Source organism: Bombyx mori, chromosome 8, assembly GCF_030269925.1.
Source record: "Bombyx mori chromosome 8, ASM3026992v2".
Lineage (NCBI taxonomy): Eukaryota > Metazoa > Arthropoda > Insecta > Lepidoptera > Bombycidae > Bombyx > Bombyx mori.
The window spans coordinates 5,258,255-5,272,470 of record NC_085114.1 but is presented as its reverse complement, the minus strand read 5'-3'; the positions used below and the strand labels follow the sequence as shown (position 1 = coordinate 5,272,470).

The 14,216-nt window shown below is 36.7% G+C and overlaps 1 protein-coding gene across 3 annotated transcripts in view; it reads right to left on the bottom strand.

The window, feature by feature from the left end:
• Nucleotides 1-10,460, bottom strand: part of LOC101736088 (putative polypeptide N-acetylgalactosaminyltransferase 9) — a 203,057-nt gene extending 192,597 nt beyond the window's left edge. The window contains exon 1 of one of the 3 annotated variants that reach the window (XM_004924075.4): nucleotides 10,119-10,460. The gene's annotated coding sequence lies outside the window, so the exon portion shown is untranslated. The remainder of the gene's footprint in view (nucleotides 1-10,118) is intronic. The other 2 variants (XM_021346651.3, XM_062669677.1) reach the window with 2 other exon arrangements.
• Nucleotides 10,461-14,216: the final 3,756 nt, after the last annotated feature.

Here is a 14,216-nt window from a genome sequence, read left to right as displayed (position 1 = left end):
TAGGTATTGTGCAGAAATGTAAAGAAATATTTTCGTTATTCTTATTCCAGTTTATTCAAGAAAGCTTCTCTTTTACTGAATCTTTCAATATTGTTATAAATTATCGAACCAGGTCAACGAATAATTCTAGGAAACAGTTTGTACTTTTGTAAAGCTATTTTCTTTTGTAGCTCGTCGCCAATTGCGTTCTAAAATTGAATAATCTGAATAGCTTTTTTAAACTACAAATCAACAAACTAAATAAATTGTTTTTTTTATAATTGCGCAAAATCTGTGTTCAATTATTTAAATAACTACAAAGGAAAGTTTTTTTTTTTTTCTTTTTGTAATTGAGGAACTACTGGTGACCCGGAGGCCTTTCCCGTTTCACCAGGACAAGTGGGCGAGCAAAGGCTTAGTCAAGAGGGGTGAGATTTGCTAATAACTCAAGAACAGCTGCTTCGCGAATGAATCTAATACCGAATCGAGATCGCGATCCGCTGAGAAGATCCGGCGAGAAACTTAGCGGGCTGATGTTTCGGTTAGGTTGCAGGTCGAACTCTTCCGGAGTCCCTAAGCCTGCTCCTAGCGTTAGAGCTGATGGCGTCTAATGTAAAAATTATTGAACCTAATTGATCAGTGAGGACGTGTCTAGGGCGTCGACGGTGACTGGCTCCTGCGTTATCAGGATTCGGGGAGTAGTCAGCGGCGGCAACGCATTAGACGATAAGGCGATTACCATGAATTGCATTTGCCTTATCGAAGTACCTTTCCGGCGCTAACTTCATGTGTTTCTGGATTGATTCGAGACCCAAGTCGTCGTGTAGGTCCCTCACGAACTACGGAGCTCCGACGGCTAACCTGCAAAAGTGGGATTGGAGGGTGTCTATATGTGTGTGGTCCGCGTGAGCAAACACCACACTCACGTAAGTCAGGACGAGCCTTATGCAAGCTTTGTAAAGTGTCACCTTGTTCCGAAGGGACATTTTACTCCGCTTACAGATCATGGGGTAGAATCTGCCGAGAATAAGCGCGGCACACTCGCGGATTGATTTTATTTACGAGCGGAATATCTTGGATGCATCCAGGATGACTCCCAGTCACTTGACCTTTTTGGCCCAGGGTATAGGTTGGCCGAAAAGTTTGATCGGGGTAACAAAGGAAAGCTGATTCGTGAATGATGAACTATAATTTAATTAACTACATTTTTGTAGGTAAGCGATCAGATGTCCCATCTGATTGTAAGTGGTCGTCAATATCACCATGGGCAAAGCCAAACTGCTGCTTACTGCTTTCAATACTGTCACTTACTTAAAAACTAAAATATTTTGTAGTTATTTTGATAAATAATTTATTGTTTCATTCAATTTATTCATGACATCTAATAGTTTTTCTAATGATGACACGCTTCGTTGAAACCAAAACTTTAGTACAAAGCTTTCACGTGTCGACACCCCGCAGAGACGAAGCTACATAATGGCCGCGTAACAATAATCTCAAATCCATTATGCGAAAGCAGACGACCGTGCTCTCGCTGTAATTGTGAAACGTTAAAATTAATTTTAGATACTTAAAAACAGACAAATTTAATAATCAAACATCTCTATTAAATTTATAGTATTAAAGAGTTTTAAATTTTTGCCTATAATAATTACACTTAGTTCAAGAACCTGGTAGATGATCTCAAATAAACAGATACTACTACAAGGTTATAAACAAAACGAACGCGGTTCCAATTTAAACGCATATAAGGTGTCCTCCGGAAATAACACTAAAATTTTGTTAAGCGGCATACGTTTTTACCTTAACCCGACCCGACGCCCTCGCCTTTCAGGGCTTTACGTGGCCTCCCGCCCTCAGAGCTGTGAGCCGAATTCATAATAACGTAATTAATGACCGTAGCCCCAAAACATGGAGGCTGCATGCAAAAACCTCTGTTCGAGGGGGCCCACGAATAAAATTATTTATTAGAGCAAGAAGCTTTTCTGCGTAAACGAGGCGCTGGAAATATTGAAGCGCTTTCGTGGTATAACAAGGTATTGTTTCAATTGTTAAGATTGGGCACACTGTGTAGCGATCACCAGCGCTTTAAAACGCTCACAAAATCAACAATTTATGTGTTGTCGTGTAGGTCACGGGTGCCCTACGCGGCGCATAGAAGAAATTATATCGATTTCTCTTACTAAGCGCCTGAATTGCCTAAACTTTGTCTTCTTTTGTTCGTTAATGTATGTTTTAGTCTTTTAGGTACTTAGAAATAGACTCATCCTCCAGTATTTAATGAAGTAAAGAAAAAGTATCAGTACCTTAATGTATTATTATTCATATATAAATGTCTAAAAGTTTTAGAGGAAGTCTGAAACTGGCACCTGTGATAGATAAGATGAGAAGTGCGCGTTTGGGATGGTAAGGACATGTGATGACTATGATCTTGTTATGAGAGCTGTAACAATGAACGTGGAAGACTTTAGAGGAAGAGGTAAACCTAAGAAGAAACGGATGGATTGCGTGAAAGGATATTTGGAAGAGGACAGTGACCGAAGAAATGGTATATGATAGAGGAGTATAGAAGGAGAGAACATGTTGTGTCGACCCCAGGTGACTGGCAGGAGGGTAGTAGAATGATGGTACATACCTATGTATATGTATGTATACATTTTCCCAACTCAGTACTTTTAAATACTATCAATACTTTACTATTATAAAGAGGACCGATTTGTTTGTTTGTTTGTATTGAATAGGCACCGAAACTACTGAATCGATTTAAAAAAATATTTCACTGTTTGAAAACTACGCTATTCCCGAGTGACATAGGCTAAAATTTTTTTTTGAAAAAATTAGGTTTCCTTACTAAAACTCCAATAATGTAACCCAAGGTGTAAAAAAATTTCCTAAAATATTCTTTACATCGCGTTCCCTGCGAAAACTATTGATGATAGAATAGAATAATGTACTAGGACTTTGTAGAACACATTATTATTTCCAAATAGTGTAGAGACAACATATGTCTAACTATTATAGTTATGCCGCAATAAGTGTTCTTTTATTTAAAAAAAAACAACGTCAAATATCGTTGAAATTTTTGTTAAAGATCCGAGCGGAGTCGGTGCGGGCCGCTAGTGTTCTAATAAATACGAAACTAATCAAATTCACTTCTTTATCTTTTCTTCGTAGCCAGGGATTGAATCGTTAGATTACAAGGCCACGTATTGCATGATACGTAGAAATTGTATCCAGTATCCACTAAGAAACCACTTCGGATGAAGTTTTTAAATTCCCACGGGACACAAATATGAACGTTGAATCGGTGTGCTGTCTGTAGTTTGCCAAACACATAAATGCCCCCCCTGAGTCAGAACCAGTATACGTCTGGATACGCTACCTTCTGTTAGTCGATTGTTCTTTGTCACAATGATAATGCGCAGACTGAGAACATTGCATCCTTATGGGACTCTGTATTGAGCGCCAAACCGACTGAAGGGCTCGAAAAACTGACGACATACGGGACAGAATCTGGATCAGACCCCTTCGCCTGGCCCCGACATGGCAACGAAATCCTTCTCATCCGCTCATTTAAAACAACTAGTGGTTCCCCGGTATAATTAATTGAAATTATAAGTTTGAATATTAATATGGTTCTATTGTCATAGACTATTATTTTACTTCCTATATTCACAGATTTTTCCAAGAGTACAATATAGATAAATAATATTAAAGAGACAATATTAATCTATTCTCAATTTGACCAATACAATCTCAATAGTCTCAGTTTGACAATAAACGAAGAGTATGTATGCGCGTGTGTGTTGTGTAAATACATGGTAGTGTGTGTCATGTTTATTTTATTGACTTAATGTATTTTTTAGGCATAATTTAAAAAAATATTAGCATTCTGCACTCCCTCTCTATATGCTTTATAAGTGTGCAAAATTTCATGCTTCTCCATGCGCGCAATTTTCGTTAAAAGGGTACAAAGTTTTTGCTTCACCTATTAATATAATAATATAATAGGTAACAAAATAGAACAGCGCAAATAATTTCCCGTTAATTAGTTAGTCATCCTCAGCTTCAGCAATGTGTTCTTACATAATTATTATGAACGAATTGGAATATTTTAGAATATTATTATTAATAATATTATTATTTAGAACTAGCTGACCCGGCAGACTTCGTAGTGCCTCAATCTATAAACAAAAGACCTAAACTTTTGTATAAAATAAACATAAAACAAAAAAAGGAATCCGTCCGACGGGGGACACATCAAAGGAAAAACAAAATTGTTATTTTTATTTAATTTCGAGCATTTTCATATTTATCTACCTTTAAAACCTTATTTGGACTTCCAAAAATAATTTAAGACCAAAATTAGCCAAATCGGTCTAACTACCTAAGGGCCTGGCCACAGCTACTGGCTGTGCGTTTTGCGGTGCGTTGCGAGGCGCGGCGGGCGGCGTGTTTTGCGGGGGTATGCCACAGCTAGACTAGTTGCGACGGCGGCGGCGTCAGAGGTGCACGTATTTAGAAAGCCCTATCAAATTTCCCTTTCAAAAGTGGCACGATATTACCTTGAAATAAGTGCGTTCTTAGCTGAAGATCCTATTCAATCAAGAATAGGAGCGCCCCTAGTTAGAAAAAGAGAGAACTTGGCGAATTTCACCCTATTTATTAGGTATTATATTAGGTATATTAGGAATATAAGAACTATCCCGATAAATAGATTATTAATAGATTCAACCTTCACAGAGATTACCAGGTTCAAATCTCAATTTACCATACGTGTTAATTGCTGATAAAGCCTATCCTCTTAACACGTTAACAGTCCCTATACAAGCGTTCCGAAACACGCCATATGTCCAAGTGTGATTATATATTTTTTGACCGTTATTAGATGTCCACCTATCGGCTGATGCATTAAAAGTAACAAATTATGGTCGTTGACCCCGGATATACCCGTGTACAGCGGGCGGTACACGGACTTATGAATTAAATTGCCGGGTAACTTTAACGTGTACCACAGGCTCATGAGTGTTCCAGTAGACGTATGTATGGTTAGTTTATTACCATATCGATGGTACACTTCCGCGGCAGACTACTTTTCCGCCAATACATACCCTCAAACACATAAATATAACATAAGATCTATAAACTATGGTCTGCAGAACACTTGGGGATACCAAATTTACAATGGTCAAAATGTGCAAGTTTTTGGTTTGGATACCTCCGGAAGTATAGTAGTAACATTGGCAAAGGTTTACTTGATGAAGGTCGCTGCATGATAACTGACAACTACTACACGAGCGATCCTTTGACAGAATTTATGCTTTCTCGCAATACAGACCTCTGTGGCACAGCCAATAAAAAGAGAAAAGGTTTACCGAAAGAGGAGAGAAGGAGAGAAAAGCATTCTAGCAGTACATGAAACGTTCAAGTTCAAGTTACGCCGCTGAGAAAAACACATTTTTTTGAGTTTTTGGGCAAGAAAGAATCTCGATTCATCCAAAGACGATGCGTGGGATGCTGCCAAAACCTTCTTGATCAAGGTCGACTTGCTCCATATGCACAGGCCAAAGCCAAAAGGGTATCAACGCAATGTAAAATTTGCAAAAAAGCATATTGCGTTGTTTGTTTTTCTAAACTTTTAGTTCACCAATTAAAATTTGTATCTTTTTTTCTAAGTTTTTTTATGTCGTGTTGCTATACTAAGAATTTAAAAAAAATATGACATGTCTTCGAATTTTTATATTTATTAGATCCTTGGCCACAAGTCCACAAAGAAAACACTAACTACTTTGACAAGTCCGTGGATCTAGGCCCCGTAGAGAAACACATCGGCTCGTGTACCTCATAGGGCACACGAACTCGGCGGAACCGCTCACCGTGTACCACATACGTAACACCGGACTGTTAACGTGTTAAAAATTATTTGATGCGCCCATATCCACCGGGTGGTTTAAATGCGGAACAAATAATTTTCGACAAAACATTATCCCGGGCAAGTGTCACAATTCAGTACGCGTTTGGTATTCTAACTAATAACTTTCGTATTTTTACGAAAATTTAAAGGGAAACAAAAAGCACGCGACATTGATTATAAAGGTTTCGTGCCTTAAAAGAAAGTGATGGAGACAGTTTGGAGACTCCAATATTCACAATAGCGTACGCAGATCAAGACGGAATAATCGAGCAACGGTTCAAGCATCTAGAATACGAAAAGAATTCAAATTTCAAATTTTATTTCAATAATCCTATCCAAGAGTATCTAGGAAACCATTAGTACCAGAAAATTGTTGTTTTATTTTGTCCCACATTTTTTTATAACATGCCTATATTTTAGATGTGGATGTTTTGACATCCATATTTCTGGTCTACTCAGTATTTCACTAATGAATTGTTCCACATCCATTATATTTTATTAGCTCAACGCGCGGTAAAAACAAAATGATTTGTTTCGGTCGCGCGATGCCTCAATGCGTCCACCGACACCGCCGCGCGCGCCGTTCTGAACCATAGATTATACACTTAATATATTTGATTCTGAACTGTGGCCGCCTCCATATTGTCTAGTACATTTGTTTCACTCGCAAATCGTGCAGCTCGTCGCCGCCAGATGTCACGCGCCTCTCACCGCGCCTCGCAACGCACCGCCAGTAGCTGTGGCATAGTCTACCATTTGTTTTCGCCGCTCCCGCTTGCCGCGCCTCACGACGCACCGCAATTCGCACCGCTCTCGGCTGTGGCCAAGGGGTAACTAACGAACAACAATTCATTTTTATAAATATAGATAGATTTACCCACCTATCACTATAGCCCCATGATCCTTGATAAATTAGTGGTCTAATGATTATAGATTATAGCGATAAGATACAGTCCTTTCGAGTAGATCTGGTGATGAATCTGCCTAGACAACAGGTGCCTAAATACAGATAGAAATTTCCTAGATTTGTCCTTAGGAAGTACTAGAGATCAAATCTGCCTTGTCTGAATATATTATAGTTTTCTAGTTGATAAAAATTAAAACAAAAGATTCGGAAAGAGAATACTTAAAAACATGATATATCGTAAGACTTCATTGCCATGTTATAGCTATGAGTGTACTCAATCCTTTATGTTTCAATACAATTTAGGCACAGATTGTTAATTAAACAGACGGTATTGTGTTTCGAATTTATTATTTTATAATTTTGAATAACGTTTTCGTTAAAATCTTCGAATTAAATTTTGTTCTGCTAGGATATTGTTATCTTTACGACGTATTATACTAATTAATATTTGGAATAGGGTAATTAGCTGATGTACTAGGTTACTAATTAAAAGCAAGAATAAGAAATACAAGTACAGGAAGAATAATGAAAACTAGAGGTCCCGCGGTAGTCGAAATTCGACTGTAATAATTAATTGGAATTGTAAGTTTGTACACTATTATGATTGTATTTTATACTTCTATAACCAAAAATTTCGCCAAGGCTACAGTATAAAAAATATTAATAAAGACAAACAATATTTAATCTATTCTCAATTTGACCACATACGTCAAGAACAAAAGTTTGACAGTAAATAGTATGCATGCGTGTGTGCGTCAAATACATGGTATTTAGTGTGTGTAATGTTTTCTTTATTGATTTAATGTATCTTTTATGCATTATTTAAAAAATATATTAGCATTGTGCACTTCTTCTCTATATTCTGTATAAGTGTGGAAAATTTCATATTCCTCCGTCCACTCAATTTTCGTAAAAAGGGATACAAAGTTTTTGCTTCACGTATTAATATATGAAAATAAAAAAAACACTGAAAAGACAATAAAGATCTGCGTTTTATACGAATACTTATGTTTTTGATTTAAATCCAAGATTTTTTGTTATCAAAATGCATCTTAGATTACCCAGATTTATTAGATAAAAGGTACACTGACGCATGTTTGGTTAAAGTATTGATTGTTTGGATAGATAGTTTGGATTAGTATGATTTATTCTTAGGTACCACCACCCTGCCTATTTCTGCCGTGAAGCAGTAATGCGTTTCAGCTTGCAGGGCGGGGCAGCCGTTGTAACTATACTGAGACCTTACAAATAATATCTCAAGGTGGATGGCGCATTTACGCTGTAGATGTCTATGGGCTCCAGTAACCACTTAACAACCAGGTGGGCTGTGAGCTCGTCCACTCATATAAGCAATAAAAAAAATATCATTAGTGGTATTTTATTATAGTAAGCATTGGTATTTCAATGCGCTGGTCGGACTATATTCGGTCAACACTTCAGTTCACGATGCCATCCGCGCAGCCGAGGATAAGTAGGGCTGGTGTGGGATAAGTCATCAGAAAGCTATTGAAAGAGGCCATTACTCTCACCATTGAGGATTTTCGACGCCAGAAGGAGGAGTAGACTATGCCTAATTCAGATCGCTGCGATGTATTCGTGTAACACAATGTAATTGCAAGACAAATCTTCGTCTACTTTGTATCATTTGATTATGGATCCAATATCGTAGGCTTAAGAAGTCGTCGTGGCCCAAAGGATAAGACGTCCGGTGCATTCGTATCTACCGATGCACCGGTGTCCGAATCCCGCAGGCGGGTGCCAATTTTTCTAATGAAATACGTACTTATCAAATGTTCACGATTGCCACGGCGAAGGAATAACATCGTGTAATAAAAATCAAACCTGCAAAATTTTAAACTGCGTAATTACTGGTGGTAGGACCTAATCCTGTGAGTCCGCACGGGTAGGTACCACCGCCCTGCCTATTTCTGCCGTGAAGCAGTAATGCGTTTAGGTTTGAAGGGTAGGACAGCCGTTGTAACTATACTGAGACCTTAGAACTTATATCTCGAGGTGGGTGGCGCACTTACGTTGTAAATGTCTATGGGCTCCAGTAACCACTTAACACCAGGTGGGCTGTGAGCTCGTCCATTCATCTAAGCAATAAAAATAAAAATAAAAATATTCCTTCACCGTGGAAGTCAATCGTGAATATTTGTTGAGTACGTAATTCATTAGAAAAATTGGTACCCGCCTAGGATTCGAACATCGGTGCATCGCTCAACACGAATGCACCGGACGTCTTATCCCTTAGGCCACGACGACGAATCTCATCACTGAGGACTATCTACACCGAAAGAAGGAGTAGACTATGCCTAATTCAGATCGCTGCGATGTATTCGTGTAACACAATGTAATTGCAAGACAAATCTTCGTCTACTTTGTATCATTTGATTATGAATCCAATATCGTAGTTGTGACGAATGTATAATACCATTGGAGGACCGAACCAATTTGCATGATACCGTTTGGTTATCGGAACGTACTGGGCCCAAGGTATCGTGTTTCGACGACTGCATAAAATTTTAAATTCTCTTCGCGTGTACATACATAATATATGTGCTGTAAAATCTTTAGTGAATTTAGCGATGATTCTAATAATGTTCGTTGGAAATGTTTTGAACTCTGGTTAATTTATATCAAGACATATAAATAAATTGAAATTTATATCAAGTGATTTAAACCGAGACGCTGCTTCACGGCAGAAATAGGCGGGGTGGTGGTACTTACCCGTGCGGACTCACAAGAGATCCTACCATCAGTAACAAACTAATTGGTCCAGGTTTCTTAAGTAGCATAAGAAGTTCGTTATTTTTTTATCTTTACAGACTGGGCACCAACCTACTATTTAACACATTGTTTTTAGGATGAAAGGATTGCAGGATAGTTAGGCGAGCACGGACTCAGTCGAGAGCGCTATTGCGTATTCTAAACTCGCACGGATAGGCACCGTCATCCTGTCTTCTCTGCCGCCAAGCATTCTTGCTGGCGCGTTTGAATGACGGTCACCACTTACCATCAGAGCAGTCTGCGCATAACGGCAATAAAAAATCAGTGCTATAAAACATACAAAAACAGAAAATTAATAGCAGTCTTATACAACTGATTTAGTACAACTTTTAAAGTACCTACACAAGAGTAGGTAAAGTCATTTAAATTTCTTTTGGTTAGTTTTTTCCAATAAAATATCTTTAGTCATGTAACTCGCTTTTACTGTTGTTTGAATGTAAAAATGGTTCATAAACTAAGCTCCTAATTTACAAAAACAAACTATTTTCTCTTAATAATTTTACTTTAAAAAATTTTAAAACTACTCACCGCTTTCGATTATAAACGAAAAATAAAATAATTAAGATATTTTCCCGGATTTTCGAGCACTGTCACTTCACTATCACTATTTAAATTATAAAAAATTACAAACAAACTGAAGTTTTACATAATTTATTTGCACAGGACGAAACTCTCAAAACGTAAACATTGTCAATTGAAAATACAATTTGAACCGAACAAAAGGAAATTCAAATAAAACCAATATCCTCTACGAAATTACATTGGCTCAACGAAAAATTCAAAGGAAATCACACAGATTCATCGGAATAACATTTGTTTATAAGGAAATCAACGTAAATGCAGTCCGAACCGCGGTTTTGTTGACTAAACTGTCATTTGTCTGACGCCATAGCAATGGCGCATGCGCGGTGAATATCCGAAGGTGCGCATGTTTCCCTTAAATCATAGAATGAAACATCTTTAAGAGGTTAGAATCGAAAAAAGTTTAGATTGAGTTGACACATCTATGTTTCTGTAAATCTTTTGGCGAAAAATTAGCAATGCACCAGCTATTAGGTAGAAATGGGATGGGACTCAAAAACATTAGGTATAACTTGAATACCGCCATTCCCTTACTCTTTATTTTCATTTTATTTTTATTTCAAATCTAACGGGTAGTTAGGGAATTTACATCACATAGTTCTACGAAGATCTGAACCCACTAAAACTATGTACGAAAAGCTTTGAAATCCTTGTGTAGAAACGTTGAGACTGTAATGGGGAAAAATTGAGGGGAAGAAAATGGTTTCGGATAGGATATAAGAAAACGAGACAAAATGAATTTCTACAGAATCTAATTAGCTAAATTACATTAACGTGCTTTAATCTCTGCACTGTTATCGGAGAGTTTATATGTGTATTTTGAAAAAAATAGCTCATAGTGCTCCTATTTATTAGAGTATATAGACACATAACATAAAACAAAACTTGAGACATAATATTGAAGTCCTAAAATGCGTTGCATCGCTCTTCTATCGTTTCAACAGGAACGCACTTTTATTTATTTATAACTTCTTATACTAGAAAGTATAAAGGTGGACTTAATGCCATAGGCATTCTCTAACAGTCTACCTTAGGGGAGTGCAGAGATGAAGCGTGGTAGGTGTAGTGTGAAGATGATATTACTTAAACATATGTGTATATATAACATACATAATATTTATAGATACAAATACTCGTACTTAAATAAATACATATACATAAATATATAGATATACATAAATATATACATATAAAACATATATAAACAAATATTATCAATTAGACTTCCAACAACAACAACACCATTCCATCACATTCCACAACCATTCCATCACAGCAGAAATAGGTAGGACGGTGGTACCCATCCGTGCAGACTTGCAACATCGTAAAAATGAAGATATAACAATTTAATTTCGGATATTTGATTAGTTACAGTTCACATTTAGCTCATCGCACGAAACCTAATAATTTATTACTAGAGTTTTGGAACAAAAATCTCATACAAAGATCCGCACTGTTCTGCAGACTTTAATTAATTTTGATTCGGAAAGCTAAAGTATAAATCTAATTACATTGGAACAAGATAGCGTTTCGTTTGAATTAATAAGGTTCAAATATAAGGGCGTCAAAAACTTTACTTTCGTACGTAAATGTGATTAGTTACTGATTTCACTGAATATTTGAAGTCGTCGTGGCCTAAAGGATAAGACGTCCGGTGCATACATACGAATGTAGCGATGCACCGGTGTCCGAATCCCGTAGGCGGGTACCAATTTTTCTAATGAAATACGTACTCAACAAATGTTCTCGATTGATTTCCACGGTGAAGGAATAACACCGTGTAATAAAAATCAAACCCGCAAAATTATAATTTGCGTAATCACTGGTGTTAGGACCTCTTGTGAGTCCGCACGGGTAGGTACCACCACCCCGCCTATTTTTGCCGTGAAGCAGTAATGCGTTTCGGTTTGAAGGGTGGGGTAGCCGTTGTAACTATACTGAGACCTCAGAGCTTATATCTCAAGGTGGGTGGCGCATTTACATTGTAGATGTCTACGGGCTCCAGCAGCCACTTAACACCAGGTGGGCTGTGAGCTCGTCCACCCACCTAAGCAATAAAAAAAAATGTCAGTCCAAATTTTCAATGCTTTTTGCGACATAACTATCTATGTACATCTTAATTAAAACAAAAATAGACAGTACGAATACTGTAATTTATTTATTACAACGTGTCACCCCTAAGTTTTCTGTATTAAACTTCTCTGATATTATAATATGTATATGTTATGTTTGTGTTATTTATGCTGTGTGTAATTTGTATAATATTTAAATACCATGTTTTTTCGAAAAACCAATAAACCTTTTTCTTCAAGCATTCTACCCTTAGTTAAGTGGTAGAGAGTGCTTTAGGCGTTAAATCCGCAATTGTACTTTTGGACATAAAGTAAATTAATAAATAAATTTTATTGTTACTCATTTTATTTATTGTCTTAATGAACAAGTTGACTGCCAATAGAGCCGATATACTTTGCAAAAATAATTTTATTGTTTCTCACCCTTTGAAACTAGAACTCATGACTGCTTCACGACAGAATCAGGCAGGGTAATAGCTATCAGTGAAACAATTAAATTAATTATTTTGTTAACAATTTTGTTACTTTTGTTGTTTATCCGATTTTTAGTCTTAAGGAGCCTCGGGCTTTATTCAATATCCAATGATCAATAAGCTCAACATACCATTACCATACAAGATCCTCTAAATGTAAAGAAGAAAAGATAATTTCCCTCTATTTCCGCACAAACCTTGGAATCGATACGGGCTTCGTAATTAAAGCCGCCAGTCTTAAAATAAGACTTTCTTTATTACATTTACTCCGGGCTTAATTATTCTGATGGCTTTGTATCTTCGTGAGTTTCTTTAGTCAAACATCAAGTTAATTACACGAGAAATTCGAACTCATTTTTCATGAGAATATTTACACTTTATTATCGTGACTCGCGGTTTCGTCAGTATTCAGTTGCTAATTCATTAATAACGAAACAAGTTTCAATTATCCGAGATATGTAGTTGCGGGAGCGGAGGGGTAACTTAACCTTAAAATGTCCGTAACGTAAGATTTTTATTAGTAATGCACACAGTGTACGACTTTACTTTGTAATAACGTACAAAAAATAACATATTTTTTATCATTCATTGACCACGACCTCAGAGCGTTCGTTTGCGCAATACACTAACTCTTATGCAAACAACCGTGAATGAAGTGTACCACAATAAGTTCGCACGTTACCGAATGACCGTGGGTTGTTGCGAAACCTCCAGTTTTATTTTCTTTATACCTCGAATAGAACTTAAAATTAATATTTTTATAATAAGGATTTTCGTTCCTATCCGGTGTCCCACGACACCACACATCTTTTTTTTTTAAATATTGAGTTGTCATTGGTCCATAATAAGTATACTAAAGGAAAATGCCCGTTGTAGTATGGAATTTGGTTTCAGTTTGTGCTCTGATGTAACTTACCTCATTTTGTAGGGTTTAATATGTTTATTCAATTATAAAAAAAATTAAATCTCTAGTTCGCCGGATTTGCTAGTAAAAGACCAATGAAGTTTTTAGAATTAGGTTATTTTTTGTACAAGACAGCAGTGGATATTTTTGGATTATGCTGAATTCCTAAATACTCAAAAACATACGTATAAAGTATTTTATTAATGAAAACATGTATTTAGTATAAACTTATTTAGCTAGCATAGTATATTGTGTGGCTAGGGCCACTACGTCCATTCGTGAAGTAAAGGTTGCGGAACTATTGCCGAAATTCAAATTAAAACAAAAATAGACGTAAATTAATTTATTTCTCATATTGTGCAGATGTACCATTGTACCTAACCCAGCCTAACATAGACACAACAACCCACAGTTCGATTGCCAACGAGATGGCTGTAGTAATAACCATGCATTAATAGTATTAGCAACGTTTTCATCACGATTGATTAATAAGTACATACGTATGATAAATAAATTAATTCTGCCCCAATATGCCTGAACTTCTGCCTAACAAAATAAGTAACGAATAATACGATCGAAACACACGATATAACTC